At 48.8% G+C, this 25,804-nt stretch overlaps 1 protein-coding gene across 1 annotated transcript in view; it reads right to left on the reverse strand.

Annotated features, from left to right (window-relative positions):
- The window catches only part of LOC119951066 (polyhomeotic-like protein 2), a 313,199-nt gene extending 288,729 nt beyond the window's left edge, over positions 1–24,470 (reverse strand). Inside the window, exon 1 of the mRNA XM_038774103.1 lies at positions 24,367–24,470. The gene's annotated coding sequence lies outside the window, so the exon portion shown is untranslated. The remainder of the gene's footprint in view (positions 1–24,366) is intronic.
- Positions 24,471–25,804: the final 1,334 nt, after the last annotated feature.

Consider the following 25,804-nt stretch of genomic DNA (forward strand, 5'->3'; position numbering starts at 1 on the left):
CCACCCTCTGTCTTCTATGTGATAGCCAGTTACTTATCCAATTGGCCAAATTTCCCTCGATCCCACACCTCCTTACTTTCTTCATGAGCCGACCATGGGGAACATTATCAAATGCCTTACTAAAATCCATGTATACAACATCAACTGCTCTACCTTCATCTACACACTTAGTTACCTCCTCAAAGAATTCAATGAAATTTGTGAGGCAAGACTTACCCTTCACAGATCCGTGTTGACTATCCTGGATTAAGCTGCATCTTTCCAAATTATCATAAATCCTATCCTTCAGGACCTTTTCCATTAAGTTACTGACCACCGAAGACAGACTAACTGGCCTATAATTACCAGGGTCATTCCTATTCCCTTTCTTGAACAGAGGAACAACATTCGCCACTCTCCAGTCCTCTGGCACTATCCCCGTGGACAATGAGGACCCAAAGATCAAAGCCAAAGGCTCTGCAATCTCATCCCTTGCCTCCCAAAGAATCCTTGGATACATCCCAGCTGGCCCAGGGGACTTGTCGACCCTCAGGTTTTTCAAAATTGCTGATACATCCTTCCTCAGAACATCTACCTCCTCCAGCCTACCCGCCTGTATCACACTCTCATCCTCAAAAACATGTCCCATCTCCTTGGTGAACACTGAAGAAAAGTATTCATTCAACGCCTCTCCTATCTCTTCTGACTCCATGCACAAGTTCCCACTACTGTCCTTGACCGCCCTATATTGATGGAAAAAAAAAAAAGCAGCTGCGAACTTTGCCAAATAAGTAGTCGTGTGCACTGAAAATGAGCAATAAACGGGAAATTTCAGCAAGGCCAATATTTATCTTTATTCTTTTGATGCATTGACGCAAACTGCAGAGTGTTGGCAGAAAGTGCTGCATTTCCATCATGTTGTTTAGCACATACTGACATTTAAAATAAGACAGAAATGTGAACATTTTCCTCCAAGTATCATTCTGGACTTGTGCATTCCCAGGTCACCCAGGGAAAAATCCTGTCTGTGATGTAAAGACACAATGAAGAAAAGCAAGGTATTTTATTAGTATGTATATTAAAATAATTAAACCAAAGGTGTGCCGGTCAGGTGAGGTTATGGGGATAGGGTGGGGGAGTGGGCCCAGGTAGGCTTCTCTTTCAGAGGGTCACTGCAGACTCAATGGGCGTAAATTCTACTGTGCTGAAAGTCATATTAATGCAACTAAATTAGGTCAATAATCAAGGATACAGGATTAAAAATACAGAAACACAGCAGGAAGTTTACACTAAATACCATAGTTAACAGTCAAGCTCCATCCGGTGATCTCTCTCCCCCAAGTCACTGCCTGTACCCGGCTCAAGCACAAATTTATCCTGGGGACTCCCATTTAGTTCCGTCAAAATCTCCAGGCCTTAACTGTGATCAACAAACCTCAGAATAAAAGGGCCACTGTGGCTCGAGATGAGGAGAGATTTCTTTCTCCCCTCAACTGTTGCGAACATGCAAGGCCATGTTTGTTAGATTTTTGGGTACAAGAAGAATTAAGGAATATGGGGATAAAGTGGGAAGGCAGGGTTGAGGGAAGAGGTCAGCCAGGACCTTACCTGGCGGATCAGTAATAGCTCACTGCAGCTCTTATTTCAATGTTCAATGTGCAAGGCATTTGTCCGTTTACACTTCTGCTTTCAATGGTTTTGTCACCCAATACACAAAGCACCTTTTGAAGATCAGATAAAGGTGGCAAGTCCTGGTTCTGCAAACGTTCGCTATGCCAATCCTTCCCAAAATTGTACGACTCTTCTCATCATATATACATGTCAGAATACCTTCACTTTTCGATAATCCGCCATGTCACTATCTTCGTGGCGAAGGAGAAGAACTGGCCATCACCTTTTCCTGACCTCCTTCATTCAGCCACAAACAAGACAAAGTGAAAAGTGACGCAGAATCAGGATGTCCAAGGGCAGCTTTTATTGGCGCAGAAATGAAAGAATTTCCAAGCCTTCCTGTCCTAATCCAGCCCGTTCTCATTTTTAAAAGAGGCAAAATGGGCAGGTAATGAGGGGCAAGGAGTCAGTGGAGTCTGCCAGGAAATACCAGATGTAAAATTAGAATCGTCCATCAGGCAACGTTTTCTTATTCAGAGAGGCAAAGCTGAAAGGGGCTGGGGGGGGGGATTATTAAAACACTGACCCTGATGAAATGTGACAGATATATAGACCGGTTTCATGTAGCTTTTAAATGATATATTCAGTGGTTTACAAGATTCATCACCCATGGAGTTCATGCACACACTGATTGTACATAGGTGCTTAATGATTCACATGGCGAATCCAAATCACTTACTGATCTGTCAAAAGTAAAAAAAGATCCAGAGGAAATGACAAAATATTGAATTGACAAAAAAAAAAGATTTTTAAAGATGGAATGCTTCAATAGGAAACCGATTGACAGCTAAAACTATTTTACAAACTTCCTTCACTAAATAAAACAGGGACTGACTTTGCCACAGCCATCAGCATAAACATTTCCCATTGTGCGTTACATGCAAGAACGCTTTTATGACAAAACAAATCGGAAATATTTTGACCTGCATTAGATTATTGATTCCAATCTCTATTACTGGAGAGAGCAAGAAAAAACAGATTCTCACAGAAAAACAGCCAAGTGTTTTCAATAGAAACTTGCAACTTAAGACTTGCACACCAGAATGTCGGACAATGCTCGGCACAACACCGAAGGCCGAAGGGCCTGTTCTGTGCTGTTGTATGTTCTACTTTGTGGCTTTTGACGGGATTTTGCAGATATTCATTAGCACTCTATTCCAGCAGTGTTTGCTGCCAACTAACAAGAGAGTTCATTATTTAAATTTCCAAGCTTTCCTTTTCACAGGTTCTGAACCACAAAAGGAATGTAAAGTGGTTTATTGGACATTGCGTTTTAAACATTGCAAAATGGCAGCCATGCAATTGCAAAATGCTCCTCAACCCCACACATTTTCATGACTCTTAATAGGTCAAGGAAATTCTCCCTGAAGCAGATTAAAACTTCAAACCGATGTGGTGGTGACAGCTCCTGGGGGAAAGAGGACAGGGTCAATGACTGGCTCTAATTATTTGATGGACAGCTCTGGAAAATTAAGAGTAAGAGGATAGCTAAAGAAAGTACAAGGCCATTAAGGGACCAAAATGTGTGGAGGTGGGTGATGTGGGGGTGGTTCTTAATGGGTACTTTCGCATCCGTCTTCACAAAAAAAGGAGGGAGACAATGCAGATATTGTAGTTAAAGGGGAAGGGTGTGAATTATTGGAATGTGATGAACACAGGGCGAGGGGAAGTTTCAAGGGGATGAGCATCACTGAACATGGATAAATGCCCAGAGCCAGAGGAAACGTACTCTAAGCTGTTAACAGAAGCCAGGGAGGAATTGCAGAGGTTCTGACCATTACCTTCCAATTCTCATTGGATGCAGGTCTTGTGCTGGAGGATGTATGTTAACCTTCACCCCCCCTCCTCCCCTAGAGTGCGCCTGGCACCACGCCATGTTGTGCCCTGGGACACCTATGTCCCCCGCCAAGCAGCCCACACATAGGGCTAACGATGCCCTCAGTACCCTTCCCACACCCGACAGGAGAGTGGCCCAGACTGGCGATGAGGTGCAGGACATCAGAATCCTGAGCACAGGTGAGGATCCACCAGGCCCTACTCAGATGGACTGTGAAACGCGTGTTGTTAACGACATTCGGTCTGACCCATCCCTGCCACTGACCCCGGTGTCCATTCTCCCACAGGACCTCCATCTGATGGTTACGGCTTTTCCTGCATGGTTCTCTCCCATCCCCTCCCTTCCTCCAGCCTCCATGAGAACATCTCGGAGGAGAGCTCCAAGGAGCCACCAGTGATGCGTCACAGTCAGCGAATAGACACTCTCCTCGGTGGGCAACGATACTGCTCAGGCTTCTGGGGCACACTCTGGAGACCACCACCCTGTTGCTAATGTACATCTGGTGGGACAGGAACCCCACCCCCAGGCGAGACAGCAGTCGGAGGGCTGCAGGATCCCAGGACCCAACTGGGTCCCAGCCTGATGTGGAGCCTGTGGAACAGGGAACAGGCTGATGGAGACGATAGGGAGCGGGCGGGATATTCAGAGGGAGATGTCAGTGTCACTCCAGCAGATCCACAGCCGACTGGAGGAGCCCCAGAGGCTATGGGTGCAGGAGATGACATCAGCAATGGGTGGCACCACGATCGACATTGCCAGGGTGGTGACCGCAGTGGGGAGCCCAGATCCTGTACTCCTGACATCCACACATGAACTTATCTGGACCGGGTGCTGGTCCCCTCCCTGTGGCACTCACCCACCTTGTTGCTGTGGACATGTTCTCGGGGCTGGTTCATGTGTGGAGTTCCTCCCAGTGTCCAGGCATCACGGTCTGATTGGGATGCTAGGCAATGACTCCCACATACTACATGGCCCACCCACCCGGGCAGGGGGGGGGGGGGGCTCTCAGAAATTGCTCAATTCTTTCATAAGAGAGCGAGATGAATTGAAGAGCGAGTATTTGTTATGGGCCAGGGTTTAGAGAACCCCAAAGTGTATCATGGAGTTCACCTGACCCCCAACTTTTAATAGATTGTGGTATGGGGAGCACACATCCCACTCTACAGGTTGGTACAGCAGAAATGGAAAAGTATTTTTTAAAGCAAAACAATGTTTATTCTATGAACTCAAGTTAACTTTTTTTTAAACATACAGTGAACATCTTAGCAACCATCAATTCAAATACAACCCCCAAAGAATACAACACTAAGTAATGCTTAAGCTGTCCTTTTAATATCCATAAGACTTAAAACACCTTTTACCAGAAGCACATCAGGTTTAATAACAATAGTGACTTTGTTTCAAATCACCAGGATCGATTTACAGTCTTTAGATTACAGAGAGAGATTCATACACCTTCCGGCTGTGCCTGCAGCTATCCAGCTCTGAAAATGAAACTAAAACACACCCTGCAGCAAATAGGCTAAAACAAAAGTACAAAGCTGACAGACAGCCCAGCTCCACCCACTCTCTGATATCACTGCAGTAATAAACACCCATTTCTTAAAGGTTCTCTCACTACAGATATTTATATACACACCTATTTATAAATACCCATTTCTTAAAGGTACTCTCACATGACAATTCAACAAGAGAATCGCATTCATTATTCAAATCTTTGGCGAATGAGCTTTATAAAACCTCAACATTTTAATAATGAGAAGCACGAGCAGTCTCAACATATTAAATCACCAGTTAGACCAGTAACTGAGCAGATAAATGGGCACTGGCTTATTAAGACCATCCCCAATCTCCTTGGTTCTTCAGTTGCCAGACAATCCAAACACAATGTTGATATGGAGTTTAAATGCTTCTCGAGTAGAATTTCCTTTATGTAATTAGTTTCCAATTTGAATGAAGCTTCAGGACTTACCTGCAGATAACTGCACCATTCAAACATGGTTATCTTGGACAAAAGTTTCCTTATCCCCATTTTAGGACAAGAGATGAAACACAATTAGTGCCTTCCATAAATTTTGTTCCAGTCAAGTTTTTAAAAATAAATTTAGAGTACCCAATTATTTTTTCCAATTAAGGGGCAATTTAGCATGGCCAATCCACCTATCCTGCACATCTTTGGGTTGAGGGGGCGAAACCCACGCAGACACGGGGAGAATGTGCAAACTCCACACGGACAGTGACCCAGAGCCAGGATCGAACCTGCCTCGGCACCGTGAGGCAGCAGTGCTAACCCACTGTGCTGCCCTGTTCCAGTCAAGTTTAACTAAGAAACAGACTAAAGACCCAAAAGGAAATGATGATTCCAACGGAGAAATTTTAATCCTCATCCGTCTGCTGGAAACCAGGGACATTACGGAGCTCCCCTGGAGCAGGTAAGAATAGATTTCAACCTGCTCTATCTCACATACAGCAAGGCCACTTTAATAAGGCTCAGGGATTTCAAAGTAAAAGACATTTATTTTACAACAAATATAAACACGAGTACCAGTAGACGCTCACTGGGTACACACTCTCTCCTATCCATCAGTCTAGCCGACCCTTTATACAAGTATTGGAGGGGGGGGAGGGGGGGGGGGGGGGGGGGGGGGGCAGAAAGAGTGCTCGGACTCCTCAAGGAGCACAGGGAAAACCACCCCCACACCACATGTCCCGTGCTGGTTATTACAGCCACCTGTGGATTTCAATGTCAGAAGCCATTTTGCAATTTTAACTAACGGCCTGTCATTCATTGACCTTGTGTCAGCTGTGGCTCAGTCTGGCAGCGCTCGCACCCAGTTGGTGAGTTGCAGGTTAGAGCGAGGGACAGGAATGCAGTAATCCAGGCACACACTCCAGGGAAGTATCTGCCCTGTATAACCTTTAGAAGTCAGGCCTCACATTAATCAAAATTCTGTTCTTCCCAGTGTCCTGCCAAATATTCATCACTTAACCAAAAAAAAAAATCACATAGCTGCTCGGGATCTTGCTGTGCGCAACATGGCTGTTGCATTTCAGATGTCACAGCAGCGGTTTCAAAACCTCATCTACTGGGTGTAAAAGAGCTTTTGGGCATCCACAGGGGGTAAAAGGGGTAAATGGGCAGAAAAGAGGCAAATAAATTCAAGTCAAGAGAAATGGGAAGGACGTTAGAAACCAGCAACGGATTACACAATAAACAGGAGGATGCCACTGAGAGGTTTAGAGGAAGCGAGGGATCTTCGAGTGAATAGCCACCCTCTGCGTAAAAAACCTTTCCACGCACATCTCCCTTAAACTTTCCCCCTCTCACCTTGAAATCGTGACCCCTTGTAATTGACCCCCCCACTCTTGGAAAAAGCTTGTTGCTATCCACCCTGTCCATACCTCTCATAATTTTGTAGGCCTCAATCAGGTCCCCCCTCAACCTCCGTCTTTCCAACGAAAACAATCCTAATCTACTCAACCTTTCTTCGTAGCTAGCACCCTCCATACCAGGCAATATCCTGGTGAACCTCCTCTGCACCCTCTCCAAGGCATCCACATCCTTCTGGTAATGTGGCGACCAGAACTGCGCGCAGTATTCCAAATCCTTGGAACAGAGGCCGAGGGGCGAATTGATTGAGATGTAGGAAATGATGAGGGGCCTGGATAGAGTGGATGGGATGGGTCTGTTTACTTCAGCAGAGAGTAGGGGTGGGGGCTTTTTTTTTCTGTCCGGCACAAACACGACTGGCCAATCGGCCTCTTACTGTGCTTATATGAAATGCAAGTCTTCCTTCTTTCAAATCTTTCACAATCTAGATGAGACTTAGCTGGCCAATTTTGATCTTGATAAACAGCCTTTGCTCAATTCAAACTGGAAAATATCATCCCTCGTAACAACCAATCATTCTACATCCACACACCTTGAAGATGAGAGGAGGGTCTCCATCTCCACCACCCTTCAGGCAGCGAGTTCCAGACTCCCACCACCCTCTGGGTGAAAAAGTCATTCCTTACCTTCCCTCTCAATGAGACGAGGTAGCCTGTACACAAGTCCACAAGTCCAACATTAGCTCCTCACTTATACATTCTTCCTCTTGCCCCAGTGTCTGTCCTGGACCTATCTAGCTACCATCTTGTTTACACAGCAGCAGGGTACAAACTCAAACTGCAACATACAAATGAAGCATCATTCCCATACAGACTTTACAAAGAATCTTCCCGCAGCAAACTCCACTTCAACCAAGCTGTACGAGGGAAGCTGCTGTGTGCACACATAATGAGTAACTGGAGGGTGGATGTTACAGCTCTGGCACGCTGCTAGTGGGATCACAGAGTTGACCTTGTGCAATTTCTCCTACTGTGGCCTCAAGTTATCCAGTGAAACAACAACACGTGTTGTTGCTGATTCCTTTGATCGGGTGGAGTGGCGGTACTTGTTCGAAGTTTTGGGAAGGTTTGGGTTTTGTGATGATATGATCTGCATACTCGTCTGCCATTGGGCCAGAACGTCGGCTTACCATTGGCCCTGGTCGGTCATGTGCCTCTCGACCGATTGGCCGAGAGGCTGAGTTAACCACGCCTCTATCAACGAGGTATAAATGCTCAGAAGCCTGACGATCGTCCCTTTCCACTGTAGACGATCGCCAGGCTGTGTTCTAGTTAATTAAAGCCTGACATTGGTAAATCACTCACCTCGCGTGCAATCGATGGTGCATCAATTTAATTAACTACAACTTTGAAGATGGAGTTCCGCATCAAGCCCGAATGCCTCCGCATCAGCCCGCAAACTCCGAACTCTACAGAACTTTTCAAACTCTGGCTGACTTGCCTCGAAGGGTTCCTGGCATCTTCAACCACCCCCCCCACCGGGGCACAGAAGCTGCACGTCCTCCACTCCAGCGTGGGTATTGCCGCTTACTCGATAATCGAAGACGAAACAGATTATGATGACGCTATACGGAAGCTAAAAGGACAATTCCTCAAACCGATCAACAGGGTATTCGCTCGACATCTGCTGGCCACCAGAAAGCAGGTCCCCGGTGAGTCTCTAGACCAATACGCCCGGGCCCTCTGTGCCCTGGGGAGAGGTTGCGCCTGTGAAGCGGTGTCCGCTACAGAGCACATGGAGCTACTCGTCAGAGACGCTTACGTGGCTGGGATGCTGTCTCCCGTGATCCGCCAGCGGATGCTGGAAAGAGACGAACTCAGTTTAACGGAGACACTGACTCTCTCCGCCTCCCTGGAGGTCGCAGATCTAAGCGCTTGCACCTATGACCCTGGCCAGGCCGCCTCCTGGCACGCTTCCCACCAGCTACCCACCGCTCCCGGCCTCCCTCAGGCTTGTGCCGCGGGGCGCCCCGATAAATCCGCGGGGCCCCGCTGCTACTTTTGTGGGTACGCTAAGCACCCTCGCTCGCGCTGCCCAGCCCGCTCCGCCCTCTGTAAGAGCTGCGGGAAGAAAGGCCACTACTCCACGGTCTGCCAGGCCAAATCGCTGGCTGCAGCGCTTCTGGAAGCTGCACAGCACTCTTCCCCCCCTCCCCCAGGCCTCTGCAAACGGCCTGTGTGCCTCCCTCTCTCCCCCAGGGCCGCCCCAGCCGCTCCCGACTCGCGCCCCACCGGCCGACATGCGCACCTCCCCGGCCCCTCCAGGCCTCTGCCTGCCCGCCGCGCACGTTTCTCCCCCCCGCCCCCGGCCCCCCGCACCCGGCCCGCGCGCCTTACCTCCGCCCACAGCTGATGCACCTAGCCGGCGTCCTGGAGCCGGCTTCCGCATCCCCACAGCTGATGCCGGTCACTCACCTCTTGGAGCCGGCCTGCGCGCCTCTCCGCTCACAGCGCCGGCAACGCTAGCTCCGCCTCCAGCGGCCACGAGGGCTTCCTGGGCGCCGCCATCTTGGGGTGCCGACCCCACGTGCGGGTCCTGGGCGCCGCCATCTTGGGGAACAGACCTCACCTGGGGATCCTGGCCACCAGCTTCCACATCTGCCACGCAAGGTCCCTCCAGCATCGACTCGGACGGCGACGACGGGATTTCTCCACGGCTCGCGGCCGTTCAACTCGACCAGTCTCATCCACGCACGCTCGCCAAAACGACTACGCTGATCCACCTCAGCGGCCACAAGACGGACTTCCTGCTGGACTCCGGGAGCACGGAAAGCTTCGTTCACCCTGACACGGTAAGACGCTGCGCGCTCCCTGTCCATCCCGTAACACGCAAAATCGGTTTAGCCTCAGGTTCGCACTCCGTCCACATCACCGGGTGCTGCATCGCGGACCTCACGGTCCAAGGGAAGGTTTTTAAAAATTATAAATTCCTTGTCCTCCCTGACCTTTGCGCACCGGCACTCCTCGGACTGGACTTCCAGTGCAACCTGCAGAGCTTGACTTTTCAATTCGGCGGCCCTATACCCCCCCTCACTGTCTGCAGCCTCGCGTCCCTCAAAGTAGACCCTCCCTCCCTGTTTGCTAACCTCACCCCCGATTGCAAACCCGTCGCCACATGGAGCAGACGGTACAGCGCCCAGGACCGATCCTTCATCAGGTCCGAGGTCCAGAGGTTGCTGACGGAAGGGGTCATCGAGGCCAGCAACAGTCCCTGGCGAGCCCAAGTGCTGGTGGTCCGGACGGGGGAGAAAAACCGGATGGTCATCGATTATAGCCAAACCATCAATCGGTTTACGCAACTGGACGCGTATCCTCTCCCCCGTATCTCTACCATGGTAAACGAGATCGCGAGATACAAGGTCTTCTCAACTGTGGACCTAAGTCCGCTTACCACCAGCTCCCCATCCGCGCGAGTGACCGACTGTACACCGCGTTCGAGGCTGACGGGCGCCTCTACCACTTCCTTAGGGTTCCGTTTGGTGTCACGAATGGGGTCTCGGTCTTCCAACGGGAGATGGACCGAATGGTCGACAAGTACGGATTACAGGCTACCTTCCCGTACCTTGATAATGTCACCATCTGCGGCCACGACCAGCAGGACCATGACGCCAACCTCCAGAAATTCCTCCAAACCGCAAAACTCCTTAACCTCACATACAATAAGGATAAATGCGTGTTCAGCACCGACCGCCTAGCCATCCTCGGCTACGTAGTGCGTAACGGAGTGATAGGCCCCGATCCCGAACGCATGCGCCCCCTGATGGAACTCCCTCTCCCCAATACCCCCAAATCTCTCAAACGCTGCCTGGGGTTTTTCGCTTACTACGCCCAATGGGTTCCCAACTACGCGGACAAGGCCCGTCCCCTCATGCAAACCACGACCTTCCCGCCGTCGACGGAGGCCTGTCAGGCCTTTAGCCGCATCAAAGCGGACATCGCAAAGACCACGATGCGCGCCATCGACGAGACCCTCCCCTTCCAGGTCGAGAGCGATGCATCTGAAGTAGCTCTGGCGGCCACCCTGAACCAAGCGGGCAGTCCCGCTTCCCCTTTGCCATTCCCTGTCCCGACATGACCACATCAACCGTCATTAAGGCCCTACTCTCCATCTTCTCGCTGTTTGGCTACCCAGAGTACATTCACAGCGACCGGGGGTCCTCATTTATGAGCGACGAGCTGCGTCAATTCCTGCTCGACAGGGCATCGCCTCTAGCAGGACGACCAGCTATAACCCTCGGGGTAACGGACAGGTCGAGCGGGAGAATGGTACCATCTGGAAGACCAGACTGCTGGCCCTCCGGTCCAGAGATCTCCCAATTTCCCGATGGCAAGAGGTGCTCCCCGATGCACTGCACTCTATCCGCTCACTCCTCTGTACTGCAACTAATCAGACACCTCATGAGCGTCTTCTTGTTTTCCCCAGGAAGTCGTCCTCCGGATCCCCTCTCCCGACGTGGCTGGTCACCCCCGGGCCCATCTTGCTCCGGAAGCATGTGCGGGTGCACAAGTCCGACCGTTGGTGGAGCATGTCCAGTTACTCCACGCTAACCCGCAGTACGCGTATGTGGAGTACCCAGACGGTCGGCAGGACACGGTCTCCCTCCGGGACCTGGCACCCGCCGGCGTGCGGCCCCCCCCCGCCCACCACAGACCCCCCTCCCCTTTTTCACCCCAGCACCCCACTCAGCTTCCCCATCCCTCATCCATGGCGTCTCCGCGGCCAGCTCAGGTGACGGAGACTACTCGAGGTCTATCGCTCCCGGACTCCAGGACATCAGCAGGACCATCAGCCGAACCGACGACACCTCCTCCACTACGGCGCTCGGCCAGGACATCAAGGACCACCAAACGACTGATCGAATCCCTCTAGAGTTCTACAGCCCCATGGACTTTCCTTTTTGTAAATATTGTTATGTCTGGGCCAGTGGCAAGCCCCCAAATTCGATAAGGGTACGGAGAGAAAATTATTCTCCCGACGGCTACTCATATCATCAGTTCTTCCCCCCCCCCCCCCCGCCTTCCTTCTCCGTAAGGGGTGAATGTGATGATATGATCTGCATACTCGTCTGCCATTGGGCCAGAACGTCGGCTTACCATTGGCCCTGGTCGGTCATGTGCCTCTCGACCGATTGGCCGAGAGGCTGAGTTAACCACGCCTCTATCAACGAGGTATAAATGCTCAGAAGCCTGACGATCGTCCCTTTCCACTGTAGACGATCGCCAGGCTGTGTTCTAGTTAATTAAAGCCTAACATTGGTAAATCACTCGCCTCGCGTGCAATCGATGGTGCATCAGGTTTGGGGCGAGATTTGTGGCATGGGTGTGGTTGCTGTATGTGGTGCCAAGAGCAAGGGTGAGGACGAATGATATGAGCTCACAAAGCTTTGACTTACACAGGGGTACAAGGCGGGTGCCGCTGTTGCTTGCGCTGGCCATCGAGCCATTGGCGATGGCTCTCAGGGGGTCGGCAGAGTGGCAGGGGATAATGAGGGGACAGAGGGAGCATTGGGTGTCGCTCGATGCCGATGACCTCTTGCTGTATGTTTCAGATCCGTTGGAGAGTATGGGAAGGATTATGGGTCTGTTGGGGAGGTTTGGAGGGTTCTCGGGATACAAGCTGAATGTAGGGAAAGGCGAGGTATTCCCGGTGAATGAGCTGGCACAGCGGGCTAATTTAGGGGGGATGCCATTTACGGTAGCGAGGGATAGGTTTAGGCATTTGGGGATTCAGGTAGCGATGGAATAGACAGGGGTCCATAAGTGGAACTTAACAAAGCTGGCGGAGGAGGCCAGGGAGGATCTTAAGCGGTGGGAAACACTGCACTTAACGTTGGCAGGGAGGTCTAAGTAGCAAAAATGAATATTCTGCTGAGGTTTTTGTTTATCTTTCAGGCTCTCCCCACCTTTATACCAAAGGCTGTTTTTCGGAAAGTGGACACAATCATCTCTGACTTTGTATGGGCGGGGAAGGTGCCGAGGGTGGGGAGGACCCTGCTACAGAGGCAGCAGGGGGGGGGGGGGGGTTTGGCGTTGCCGAACCTGCTTCATTATTATTGGGCGAGAATGTGGACAAGGTGCGGCGGTGGTGGGAAAGAGAAGGGGTAGAGTGGGTTAGGAAGGAGGAGGAATCTTGTAAGGGGTCTAGTTTGAGGGCTATTGGCAGCATTGCCAATGGCTCCGAGTAGGTATTCAGGGAGCCCAGTGGTGCAGTCTACGGTGAAGATATGGAATCAGCCAAGGAGGCATTTTAGGGTGGAAGGGATGTCGGTGCTAACGCCGTTGTGCAAGAGTCATGGGGGTGGGGGGGGTGGACCTGGACCTTTTGGTGCCGGTATATTTGGGATCTCAGAGAAGCCGGAGCTCATGGAGAGGAGGAAGGCCGATGTCTTGGCCTTCGCCTCTCTGACTGCATGGCGGTGAATTTTGCTGGAGTGGCGGTCGGCATCGCCGCCGGGGGTAGCAGCTTGGTTGGGTGACCTGTACCACTTCCTGCGGTTAGAGAAGATAAAGTATGAATTAAGGGGCTCAGCAGGGGGGTTTGAGGAAAGGTGGGGGGTGTTTGTGACTGTGTTTGAGGAGCTGTTCGTTGCGGGGGGCGGGGGGGGGGGGGGGGGGGCGGTTGGGTGAAAAAGGAGAAAAATCTGTACAAACTGTATAGTTGACTGCTGGGAAGAATGTTTCCCGGGATGTTTATTTGCTGTAACCTACTTTGATACAAGTTTGAATAAAATGAGTTTAAAAAAAAAGAAACTTGCTGATTCCACTTCAAGGGGGATCTAGAACGAAGGGTCACCGTTTACAAATAAGGGGTCGCTCATTTAAGTTGGAGACGAGAATAATTTTTCTCGGTGTCTGGAATTCTCTTACTCCGAAAGCAGAATGTTTGATTATTTTGAAAGGCTAAGCTGGATTCCTGATGATCCGGAGGGAATCAGGGCTGGGAAGTAAATACCCAAGGATATATGTCCCATCGAAAGGACAGGCAGATGGGCAAAGGGGGCAGGGTTGCATTGTTAGTAAGGAATGAAGTTAAATCGATAGCAAGGAGCGATATAGGACCAGAAGGCACAGAATCTCTGTGGGTAGAGTTGAGGAATCGCAAAGGTAAAAAGACCCTGATGGGAGTTATGTACAGACCCCCTGGCAGTAGTCAGGATGTGGGGCAGAAAATAAATCAGGAGATAGAAAAGGCATGTAAAAAAGGCATTACAATAATCATGGGGGACTTCAATATGCAGGTGGACTGGGAAAATCAGGTTGGTAGTGGATCCCAAGGAAAGGAATTTGTGGAATGTCTAAGATGTTATTTTTGGAGCAGCTTGTGACAGAGCCTACTAGGGAAGAGGCAATTCTGGATTTGGTGATGTGTAATGAGGCAGACTTGATTAGGGAACTTAAGGTGAAGGAATCCTTAGGGAGCAGTGACCACAATATGATAGAATTTACCCTGCAGTTTGAGAGGGAGAAGCTGGAATCAGATTTAACAGTGTTACAATTAAATAAGGGGAACTACAAAGACATGAAGGGAGGAGCTGGCCAAAATTGATTGGAAGGGGTACCTAGCAGCAAAAGACAGTGGAACAGCCATGGCAGGAGCTTTTGGGGGTAAAGGGGTCTTTTTCAGGACTATTTTCCAAATAGGAAAAAGCTTACAAAATCAGAAGCACAAAGGGACTTTGGAGTCCAAGTTAAGGATTCTCTTAAGGTTAATGTGCAGGTTCAGTTGGCAGTTAGGAAGGAAAATGCAATGTTAGCATTCATAGCGAGAGGGCTACAATGCAAGAGCAGGGATGTATTTCTGAGTCTGTACAAGGCTCTGGTCAGACCCCATTTGGAGCATTGTGAGCAGTTTTGGGCCCCGTATCTAAGGAAGGATGTGCTGGCCTTGGAAAGGATCCAGGGGAGGTTCACAAGAAAGATCCCTGGAATGAATGCAGATGGGCTGGTTTAGCACACTGGGCTAAATCGCTGGCTTTTAAAGCAGACCAAGGCAGGTCAGCAACATGGTTCAATTCCCGTACCAGCCTCCCCAAACAGGCGCCGGTATTTGGCGACTAGGGGCTTTTCACAGTAACTTCATTGAAGCCCTACTCGTGACAATAAGCGATTTTCAAATTTTAATTTTCTTCATTTCATGAAGAGCTTGTCGTATGAGGAACGGTTGAGGACTCTGGGTCTGTACTCGTTGGAGTTTAGAAGGTGAGAGGGGATCTTATTGAAACTTACAGGATATTGCGAGGCCTGGATAGAGTGGACGTGGAGAAGATGTTTCAACTTGTAGGAAAAACTAGAACCAGAGGACACATCTCAGACTAAATCCTTTAATACAGAGATGAGGAGGAATTTCCTCAGCCAGAGGGTGGTGAATCGGTGGAACCCTTTGCCGCAGAAGGCTGTGGAGGCCAAATCATTTGAGTGTCTTTAAGACAGAGATAGATAGGTTCTTGATTAATAAGGGGATCAGGGGTTATGGGGAAAAGGCAGGAGAATGGGGATGAGAAAAATATCAGCCATGATTGAATGGCGGAGCAGACTCGATGGGCCGAGTGGCCTAATTCTGCTGCTATGTCTTATGGTATTATGCATTAGTACAGGAAAGAAGGAATGGGGGGGGGGGGGCACACTGGCAGAATTCAATGGGGGAAGGCTGGAACATTAATGCTGTTATGAACTTGTTCAGCTGAATGGCCTGTTTCAGAGATGCGCTGTTACGTAAAATGCTAAAACTCTCTATTGGGACACAATGGAAGAACCAAGCAGGATTTGCCATTCAAGGATGCTGGTGCCCCCGGATGGCACGGAGGAGGTGGGTCATTCTCTTATTAGGGATACTGTCAAAAAGCATAGGTGTGGGCAGCAGAATTTATGAACAACAGTTCCCCTGGATCGAGGTATTGATAAGGAATGTTTTCAGGGAGGTCAGACATGGGGTGGAGGATATACCCCACACTTACTAATCCTGTGTGAATTCACCAACAGGATTCACATGCGAGCCCAGACTGTGATAGGGATGCACTGAAATATACTTCAACCCGCAAATCTCCATCATCAGAAACTTCTTTGCACCGTACACTGGGCTCTGGAAAGACAACTGGGATGTCAATGTTTGCACCCACACAGACAACAGCCCCTGGGCTTTTCACACTAACTTCATTGTAGTGTTAACGTAAGCCTACTTGTGACAATAAAGATTATTATATTGGTCACGTGGACAATAAAGTGGATCAGACACACATCTCACCTACCGATCGTTACCAGAAGACAAGGAGTGTGTACCTTTCTGAATTCTCTCAATGGCTAGCAATGGATTCCACAGGAAAGGAGGTCGGCGGCTTCAAGCTCATGGTTGGAGCACCTTACTCCACCATACACAGCAAGATGTCTCACAAGAGGGGCCAGTGTGATGGTGCACACATTTTAATCTCTCTCTCTGGCCATTTCAGTCATTTATTCCAGTTTCCTAATTTGTGTGGCCATACTTATTTATTCTTGTTCCGTTGATACACGTTTGTGACACATCTCCCAATAACTCTTCCATTCCAGTGATGGGTCTTCCTTTCCCCTCAGAATGGCTGGTCTTTAACAGTTCACAGTTTGGGGTCCGGGTATTGTTTTGACGTCTCACTAAAGATTGCACAAACTGTTATATAAAATTGCTTTTTACACTGAAATAATTTTACACTCTAGCAGCACAGGCTCGGGACCAGCATTCTGAACTTTATCATTTCTAATCTCCTGCAATTTAGTTTGAAGACATTGATTCCTTCTGCTGCCAATTAAGCTGCTCCCACATCAAATTCAAAGCCCAAATATATCCAATATGACTGGTGTCTTCATTTGTAATCAAATTTAGCCTTGCGTTTCTACAACAACCAGACTTCTGAAGCCGATAGTTCCATGATAATAATATTCATGGCACCAAACCATCCCAACTTTCATCTGAAGTAGAAGTTGACCCGGTGCATTCAATATTACGGGTTGGATGCAAAGCTGGCATGGTGAAAGTGGTGGTTAGTGTTAACCCAGACCCAGCTTCCAGCAGCATGGTTCACCTGCCAGATAGGAGAGGAGTCAAAGGAGATTCCCCAGAGCCAGCAGCCTCAATCTGCTGCACCTTCCAGTCAGTCAGCCCTTCATTTCCTATTCACATGCCTAATGCAACTGAGTGCCTCCACTCCACAACCTCGAGCCTCCCCCCCAACCCTCCACTCCACAACCTCGAGCCTCCCCCCAACCCTCCACTGCATAACCTCGAGCCTCCCCCCAACCCTCCACTCCACAACCTCGAGCCTCCCCCCAACCCTCCACTGCATAACCTCGAGCCTCCCCCCAACCCTCCACTCCACAACGTCGAGCCTCCCCCCCAACCCTCCACAACCTCGAGCCTCCCCCCCAACCCTCCACTCCACAACGTCGAGCCTCCCCCCCAACCCTCCACTCCACAACCTCGAGCCTCCCCCCCAACCTCGAGCCAACCCCCCAACCCTCCACAACCTCGAGCCAACCCCCCAACCCTCCACAACCTCGAGCCTCCATAGCATAGAAAGTAAAGGCAAGACTGACCGTTATGGAAGAGAGATATTTCTTATTGATCAGCATCCCTGATTAGTGCTGAGGGCGTGCTGCCCTGCCAGAGGGGCCATCTTTCGGCGAGGACATTATTGAATAGATCTCAGTCTGCCCTCTTTAGGCGGATGCAAAAGATCCCAGATTAAATTTTCAGGTGGCATTGCGCCTTGGTGGTTGGCAGGAGAGGCCTCTTCTGGGAACTGCCACTCACAAGGTCTAATGGTGATGTCACTCATTGTGGGCGGGATCAGTATTTGACAAATCTGCATTAGAGTGAGTAGCTAGTCTCTCACTAAAATGCAACTTGCCTGATGCACGCGAGGCATTGGGATCGAACGCCTTCTCAGAGACCTTCTGGACAAGGTGGCACCCTGGCACCCTGGCACAGCTGGTGCCAACCAGGCATCTTGGCATTGTCTGCCTTGGACCATCTGGGGACACTGCCAAGGTGCCAGGCTGACATTGTGCCCGTGCTGGAGAATCAGGCCTGGGGCTGCCCTGCCTGTGTGAGGTGGGAGTACAGGGAGCGCGGGCGTCGGAGGCCAGAATTGCAACAAAGTCCCATTCGAGAGTACGGTCTTTCACAGCACTGAGCATCAGGAAACGCCCAGCTAAACGCACTTGACACAGGACTCTGGTGCAATTCAGTTAGAACAGGAGGAGAGTTCTTTCCTGGTGTTCTGACCAATACTTATCCTGCAATTAATATCACAAAAACAATTCTGTGGTTGTTATACATTACTGTGTGTGGGATCTTGCTGTGCGTAAATTGGCTGCTACGTTTCCTACGTTGCAACAGTGACCACATTTCAAAAATACTTCACTGACTGTAAAACACAGTCATTGTGAAAGATGCTGGGGCGGGAGGGAACTGAATGTTTGTTTCCTCTCGACTTTGACTCAGACTGTTGGCGGGCAGCAGTATAACTCTCTGGAACTTCATACAACTTAGACTGTTGATGAATGAAAATACACCATTTAGCAAACACTCAAAGAGGTCATAGAGAAAGATGGAGAAATACAGCACAAAACAGGCCCTTCGGCCCACGATGTTGCGCCGAACTTTTGTCCTAGGTTAATCACAGAATTTTGGACAGTAAGGGCAATTTTTCATGGCCAATCCACCCAACCTGCACATCTTTGGACTGTGGGAGGAAACCAGAGTACCCGGAGGAAACCCACGCACACACGGGGAGGATGTGCAGACCCCACACAGACAGTGACCCAAGTCAAAATCGAACTTGGGACCCTGGAGCTGTCAAGCAATTGTGCTATCCACAATGCTACTGTGCTGCCCTTAAGAAGAAGTTAATCTACACTCCATTATTCTACCGTAATCCATGTACCTATCCAATAGCCGCTTGAAGGTCCCTAACGTTTCCGACTCAACTACTTCCACAGGCAGTGCATTCCATGCCCCCACTATTCTCTGGGTAAAGAACCTACCTCCGACATCCCCTCTATATCTTCCACCATTTATCTTAAATTTATGTCCCCTTGTAATGGTGTGTTCCACCCGGGGAAAAAGTCTCTGACTGTCTACTCTATCTATTCCCCTGATCATCTTATAAACCTCAATGAAGTTGCCCCTCATCCTTCTCCGTTCTAAATGAGAAAAGGCCTAGCACCCTCAACCTTTCCTCGTAAGACCTACTCTCCATTCCAGCAATATCCTGGTAAATCTCCTTTGCACCTTTTCCAAAGCTTCCACATCCTTCCTAAAATATGAGGCGACCAGAACTGCACACAGTACTCCAAATGTGGCCTGACCAAGGTTTTGTACAGCTGCATCATCACCTCACGGCTCTTAAATTCAATCCCTCTGCTAATGAACGCTAGCACACCATAGGCCTTCTTCATAGCTCTATCCACTTGAGTGGCAACTTTCAAAGATCTATGAACATAGACACCAAGATCTCTCTGCTCCTCCAAATTGCCAAGAACCCTACCGTTAACCCTGTATTCCGCATTCATATTTGTCCTTCCAAAATGGACAACCTCACACTTGTCAGGGTTAAACTCCATCTGCCACTTCTCAGCCCAGCTCTGCATCTTATCTATGTCTCTTTGAAGCCGACAACAGCCCTCTTCACTATCCACAACTCCACCAATCTTCGTATCATCTGCAAATTTACTGACCCACCCTTCAACTCCCTCATCCAAGTCGTTAATGAAAATCACAAACAGCAGAGGACCCAGAACTAATCCCTGCGGTACGCCACTGATAACTGGGCTCCAGGCTGAATATTTGCCATCCACCACCACTCTCTGTCTTCTATCTGTTAGCCAGTTTGTTATCCGACTGGCCAAATTTCCCACTATCCCATGCCTCCTTACTTTCTGCATAAACCTACCATGGGGAACCTTATCAAATGCCTTACTAAAATCCATGTACACCACATCCACTGCTTTACCTTCATCCACATGCTTGGTCACCTCCTCAAAGAAGTCAATAAGACTTGTAAGGCAAGACCTACCCCTAACAAATCCGTGCTGGCTATCCCTAATCAAGCAGTGTCTTTCCAGATGCTCAGAAATACTATCCCTCAGTACCCTTTCCATTACTTTGCCTACCACCGAAGTAAGACTAACTGGCCTGTAATTCCCAGGGTTATCCCGATTCCCTTTTTTGAACAGGGACACGACATTCGCCACTCTCCAATCCCCTGGTACCACCCCTGTTGACAGCGAGGACGAAAAGATCATTGCCAATGGCTCTGCAATTTCATTTCTTGCTTCCCATAGAATCCTTGGATATATCCTGTCAGGCCCGGGGGACTTGTCTATCCTCAGGTTTTTCAAAACGCGCAACACATCTTCCTTCCTGACAAGTATCTCCTCGAGCTCATCAGTCTGTTTCACACTGTCCTCTCCAACAATATGACCCCTCTCGTTTGTAAATACTGAAGAAAAATACTTGTTCAAGACCTCTCCTATCTCTTCAGACTCAATACACAATCTCCCGCTACTGTCCTTGATCGGACCTACCCTCGCTCTAGTCATTCTCATATTATTTCTCACATATGTGTAAAAGGCCTTGGGGTTTTCCTTGATCCTACCTGCCAAAGATTTTTCATGCCCTCTCTTAGCTCTCCTAATCCCTTTCTTCAGTTCCCTCCTGGCTATCTTGTATCCCTCCAGCGCCCTGTCTGAACCTTGTTTCCTCAGCCTTTCATAAGTCTCCTTCTTCCTCTTAACAAGACATTCAACCTCTCTTGTCAACCATGGCTCCCTCACTCGACCATCTCTTCCCTGCCTGACAGGGACATACATATCAAAGACACGCAGTACCTGTTCCTTGAACAAGTTCCACATTTCACTTGTGTCCTTCCCTGACAGCCTATGTTCCCAACTTCTGCACTTCAATTCTTGTCTGACAGCATTGTATTTACCCTTCCCCCAATTGTAAACCTTGCACTGTTGCACGCACCTATCCCTCTCCATAACTAAAGTGAAAGTCACAGAATTGTGGTCACTACCTCCAAAATGCTCCCCCACTAACAAATCTATCACCTGCCCTGGTTCATTACCAAGTACTAAATCCAATATGGCCTCCCCTCTGGTCGGACAATCTACATACTGTGTTAGAAAAGCTTCCTGGACACACTGCACAAACACTACCCCATCCAAACTATTTGATCTAAAGAGTTTCCACTCAATGTTTGGGAAGTTGAAGTCACCCATGACTACTACCCTGTGACTTCTGCACCTTTCCAAAATCTGTTTCCCAATCTGTTCCTCCACATCTCTGCTGCTATTGGGGGGCCTATAGAAAACTCCCAACAAGGTGACTGCTCCTTTCCTATTTCTGACTTCAACCCATATTACCTCAGTAGGCAGATCCCCCTCGAACTGCCTTTCTGCAGTTGTTATACTATCTCTAATTAACAATGCCACCCCCCCACCTCTTTTACCATCCTCCCTAATCTTGTTGAAACATCTATAACCAGGAACCTCCAACAATCATTTCTGCCCCTCTTCTATCCAAGTTTCCGTGATGGCCACCGCATCATAGTCCGATCAATGCCGTAAGTTCACCCACCTTATTCCTGATGCTTCTTGCATTAAAGTATACACACTTCAACCCATCTCCTTGCCTGCAAGTACTCTCCTTTGTCAGTGTTACCTTCCCCACTGCATCACTACGTGCTTTGGCGTCCATAATATCGGCTTCCTTAGTTGCTGGACTACAAATCCGGTTCCCATTCCCCTGCCAAATTAGTTTAAACCCTCCCGAAGAGTACTAGAAAACCTCCCCCCCAGGATATTGGTGCCCCTCTGGTTCAGATGCAACCCGTCCTGCTTGTACAGGTCCTCCCAAATCCTAGAAGTTGAGAATCCCATGATTCTCCCAAATCCCGTTTAGCCGTGTGCTGCAGACAAACACATGGCTATACAATGTGACTTGTGTTTAAAGGGGCCGGAATGGGGAACGCGTGGCCAAGGCCACACAGAGCCCTGCTTTGTACAAGGGGGGGGGGGGGGGGGAAAAGAGAACGGACCTGAATCGATCCCCTCCCCCCCAGCCCCAACACACTCTGGGAGAGTCTCTTGGCAGTGCCAGCCTGGCACTGCCCATCACCCAGGTGGCACTGCCAAGGTACCAGGCTAACACTGCCAGGGTGCCCAGGTAGCACCACCCTGCCCAAAGGGCACGCAGCTGGGGGCCTCCGATCCTCTGGGAGACCCTCACGAGTGCCGTTCTGTCAGGTCCCTGTTTGAGGGGACCAGTGCTGAACAGCGCTCGCCCGAGGTCTCGGAGGCAAATGGGATGAATCCCAAAGCCTCAGGAACCTCGGGAATCTGCACATTGAAGTGAGACTAGCTGCCTCACTCCAATGATTTGCCAAAAAGTGATCCCACCCTCAATCGGTAGGATTTACATCGAAACCTCTTGCAAGATCGCATTGAATCTGGCGAGCCGGGTAGATCCTGGGAGCAGGATCCTGGGAGCAGGGTCTCCTGGCTTTCATCGGCAGCACTGCACCATGGCGAGCTGCTTTGCCAGCACAGCGCGGCTGTTGGATCGTTCCCTCAGTCAAAAAGAGTTTTACAGCACGGAAGAGGCCCTTTGGCCCATCACGTCCGCATCGACCATCAAACACCCAACTATTCTCATCCCACTTTCCAGCACTTAGTCCGTAGCCTTATATGCAACGGCTTTTCAAGTGTTCATCTAAATACTTCTTTAAAAAAGTGTTTTTTGATGTTTGCACTTTTACTTTCAACTCTTCATACATCCAGAGCGATCATCGGAAGTGGCAGTCGGGGAATCTGGTCAGCAGTATAACTCCAGTCTGTGGGCTCACATAGAAGAGGTTCACAGCTGATACCCGCGGTATAACTGCAACCTCACTCTGCAGTGTTAATATCACTTATCACACCCGCCACAAGGTGGGATGATTCAATGCATTTTGTTCCCCCTTCAGTAAAGCAAGCAGCTGAAACAGACAGCAGGTCGAGCCCTGTGGCACAAGTGCCAATTTCCCAGTGTTTGAACAAAGTGGGTCAGCTCCGATTTGGGCTTGCAGAATTCCACAGCAATTTTAACCAGTTCCTTCCCTCGCATCCTGGAAAAGGGTGGCTGTGCAGGAAACCATAGATTCATTTTGTTTAGCCCAAAAATCAATAAACCAGTTGTGGGAGTACTAATCACATTCCAGTAATAGCTTCCTTACACAGGGAAAATGACACTGACCAATAATTAATCTGCTGGTCAAATAATTCACTTAGCAATCCCTCGAAAACCACTGGAGCAGGCAAACAGCGGAGTTCTACACAATATATTAAACGCTGTTTAACACAGCTTCACCTAAACAGTCAGCACAGCGCTGTTCAACAATGCTTTCTGGACACCAAAGAACAAAAAAGGTATTTTTTGTCTTGATTTTATATTTTTACTCCTTAAATATTCCTTGTAAGATGAATAACATAGAACACCTCCTGCATTTAGCAGGAATAGTGTGTACAGAGATAATGAGCTACCGTTCCAATTTCACTAGATTAAGAGGAAAAACAAGTTACTTCTAAATTTAAAAAATCTCCTTAAAATGTTGTGGTTTAAAGGTTCTTTGGAAAGCATCCACAGTACTGACATATTCAACAGACAGGCTTTGAAGGTGATATTTATATAGATTTCAATGATTGATGATCTCAGAGTGCTGTCAAAGCAGTTTGCACTTTATCCCTCCACACACATTTAAACTTTGGTGGTTCCAAAAAAAATAGTTAGAGTTATTCCCTCCCCACACTCCCTCTTCAGATGATGACAAGTACTTTTACTGAAGTTTCAGTATCTGGACGATTTGACCCACAGTCTTTAGTTCATTAACTATTTCAAACACGCACAGGCTGCAGAGGGGTCCCCAAAGACACTTCTATGCAAATGAGAAACTAATGGCAGTTTAAGAATGCTTCTCTTCATTCCTTTATTTCATTGTTAAATACAGCCAGCACAGTTATGCCTGTGGGCAGCAGCAGATAACAAAAGAGAAAGGGCATCAGTGTTTTGTGCCCCAGTGCCCAGGGCAGTTGTCACAGAGTCAGCCTCCAATTAACCTGGCTGCCTGCAGCAACAGTGCTTTCCCAGCTACAGCAACACTAACAGGGCACGGACTGTGGCACAGGCTGCCAAAAGAGGCATTAGTGCCAATGATTGCGAACCCCAAGCTGAACAAGGCACTCACAGCAATAACCCTTCACTGCGGTCTGCTGGACGGGACATTCTCACCGAGATTCAGAGCAATCTCGGAGAAACAAGCCCCTAATAGACATGCAATTGAGCTGCACACCTCGCCTGACTGGCATCCTGTTTAACAGCAATAATGCACTGAACCACCCAACATTTACAACAGCTGCTTTCAGCAGTGTCACTCCATTCAACTGGAAAATCTCCCTTACCAGCCACTCACCACCCTTACCTCCTGCCTGGAAAATGATGCTGACACTCTACACCACTCCATTCCGCTGTCCCTCCACCACAGCAAGGGAAAATTCGACAATTCATTTGCATTCCAATATGCATCACATGACAGGGATATTCCAATAGAACTGGTGCAATATTCCACAGACACGCCTCTGTACTTCTGGGTCAGGTCAATACTAACAGGGCTGTACCACTGTGCATTGAAACAAGGGGTGGCTGCAGAGGGGGGATTTAATGCCTTTTATTTGCTTATTATGCTCGCCACATAAACAGCAACTTGCACGAGTGACACAGCACACTGGAGCTGACTTTGGTGATCACAGAACTGGTTCATTTTGTGATCACAGCTTCTTACTGGCCCCATTCACCCAGAGCAAGAGCTGTACACACACACACACACACTCAGGGAGTACTGAGTGCTGCATTGTATTTGTATTCCACTTAGACAATAATGATATTTTCTTGGCCAGGCATCAGTAGATGTGTTTTTAATCAATGTGTTGCCAGCAGTAGGTAGTTTATTTTCTGCAGCCTCTGTTGCCAGGCAACAGGCCACTGACATTCTCTGTAGAAGCAAATGTTGGATATTCCTTCTGCAGCCTGGCGATGTGATGCCAAACTGATACTGCATTACTTATTCTCAATTAATGCAAATTTATTGCATATCCACACACACCCCCATCATTAACAATTCCGAGCACAAGGCTATTTTCCAATAACACAGCCAAGCACTCTGAAATGTACAATTTATATAACTAAACAAAAGTCAAGCTGGAAGGCAAGCACTTTGTGACGTATCTCACAGCTTGCTGTTCACCCAGGATAACAGCCCTTTTAGCCCACACTCCGAGCAATAACATTTTGGTATTTTGGATGGCAGTTTACATACAAATATCAAAGTGTTTGAGCTTGCACATTTATTGAAGCAGTTCTTTGGTGCAACAACAATTTGCATTGATGTGGCACCTTTCACAAAGTAAAGCATCCCTGGGCCGTATCAGACTAAAGTTGACGTTGAGCCACCCAAGCGGATATTAGGGCAGGTGACTACAAGCTGGATGTTATAACCCACAAGGGTCTTACAGGTTAGGGTTACAGGGTGGGAACAATTAATTTCCCCGTGAACCTTGCAGAATACGAGCTCTCCCTGTTGAGGGGGCAGTGGACCTCTAAACAATGCCGCTGTCGGGTATATAAAGCCAGCCAGTTAGGCACCAGCAAGACCCAGCCATTTGGGATCTACTGTGTGACGTATATAATAGTTATTGTAAACAAATTAAGTTTCTTTGAACTCCTCGGTGTGGACTTTTTCGCGGCCTTATAAAACTGGTGACGAGGGTCAAACTGGATAGCTATTGACGCTGTTCCACCATCAGATAAGCTCCATTTTCCATTCGCTGCCACCATGTTGAGTGTTGTATGTTTAGTAGGTC

Source organism: Scyliorhinus canicula, chromosome 16 (genome assembly GCF_902713615.1).
Source record: "Scyliorhinus canicula chromosome 16, sScyCan1.1, whole genome shotgun sequence".
NCBI classification, from domain to species: Eukaryota; Metazoa; Chordata; class Chondrichthyes; order Carcharhiniformes; family Scyliorhinidae; genus Scyliorhinus; species Scyliorhinus canicula.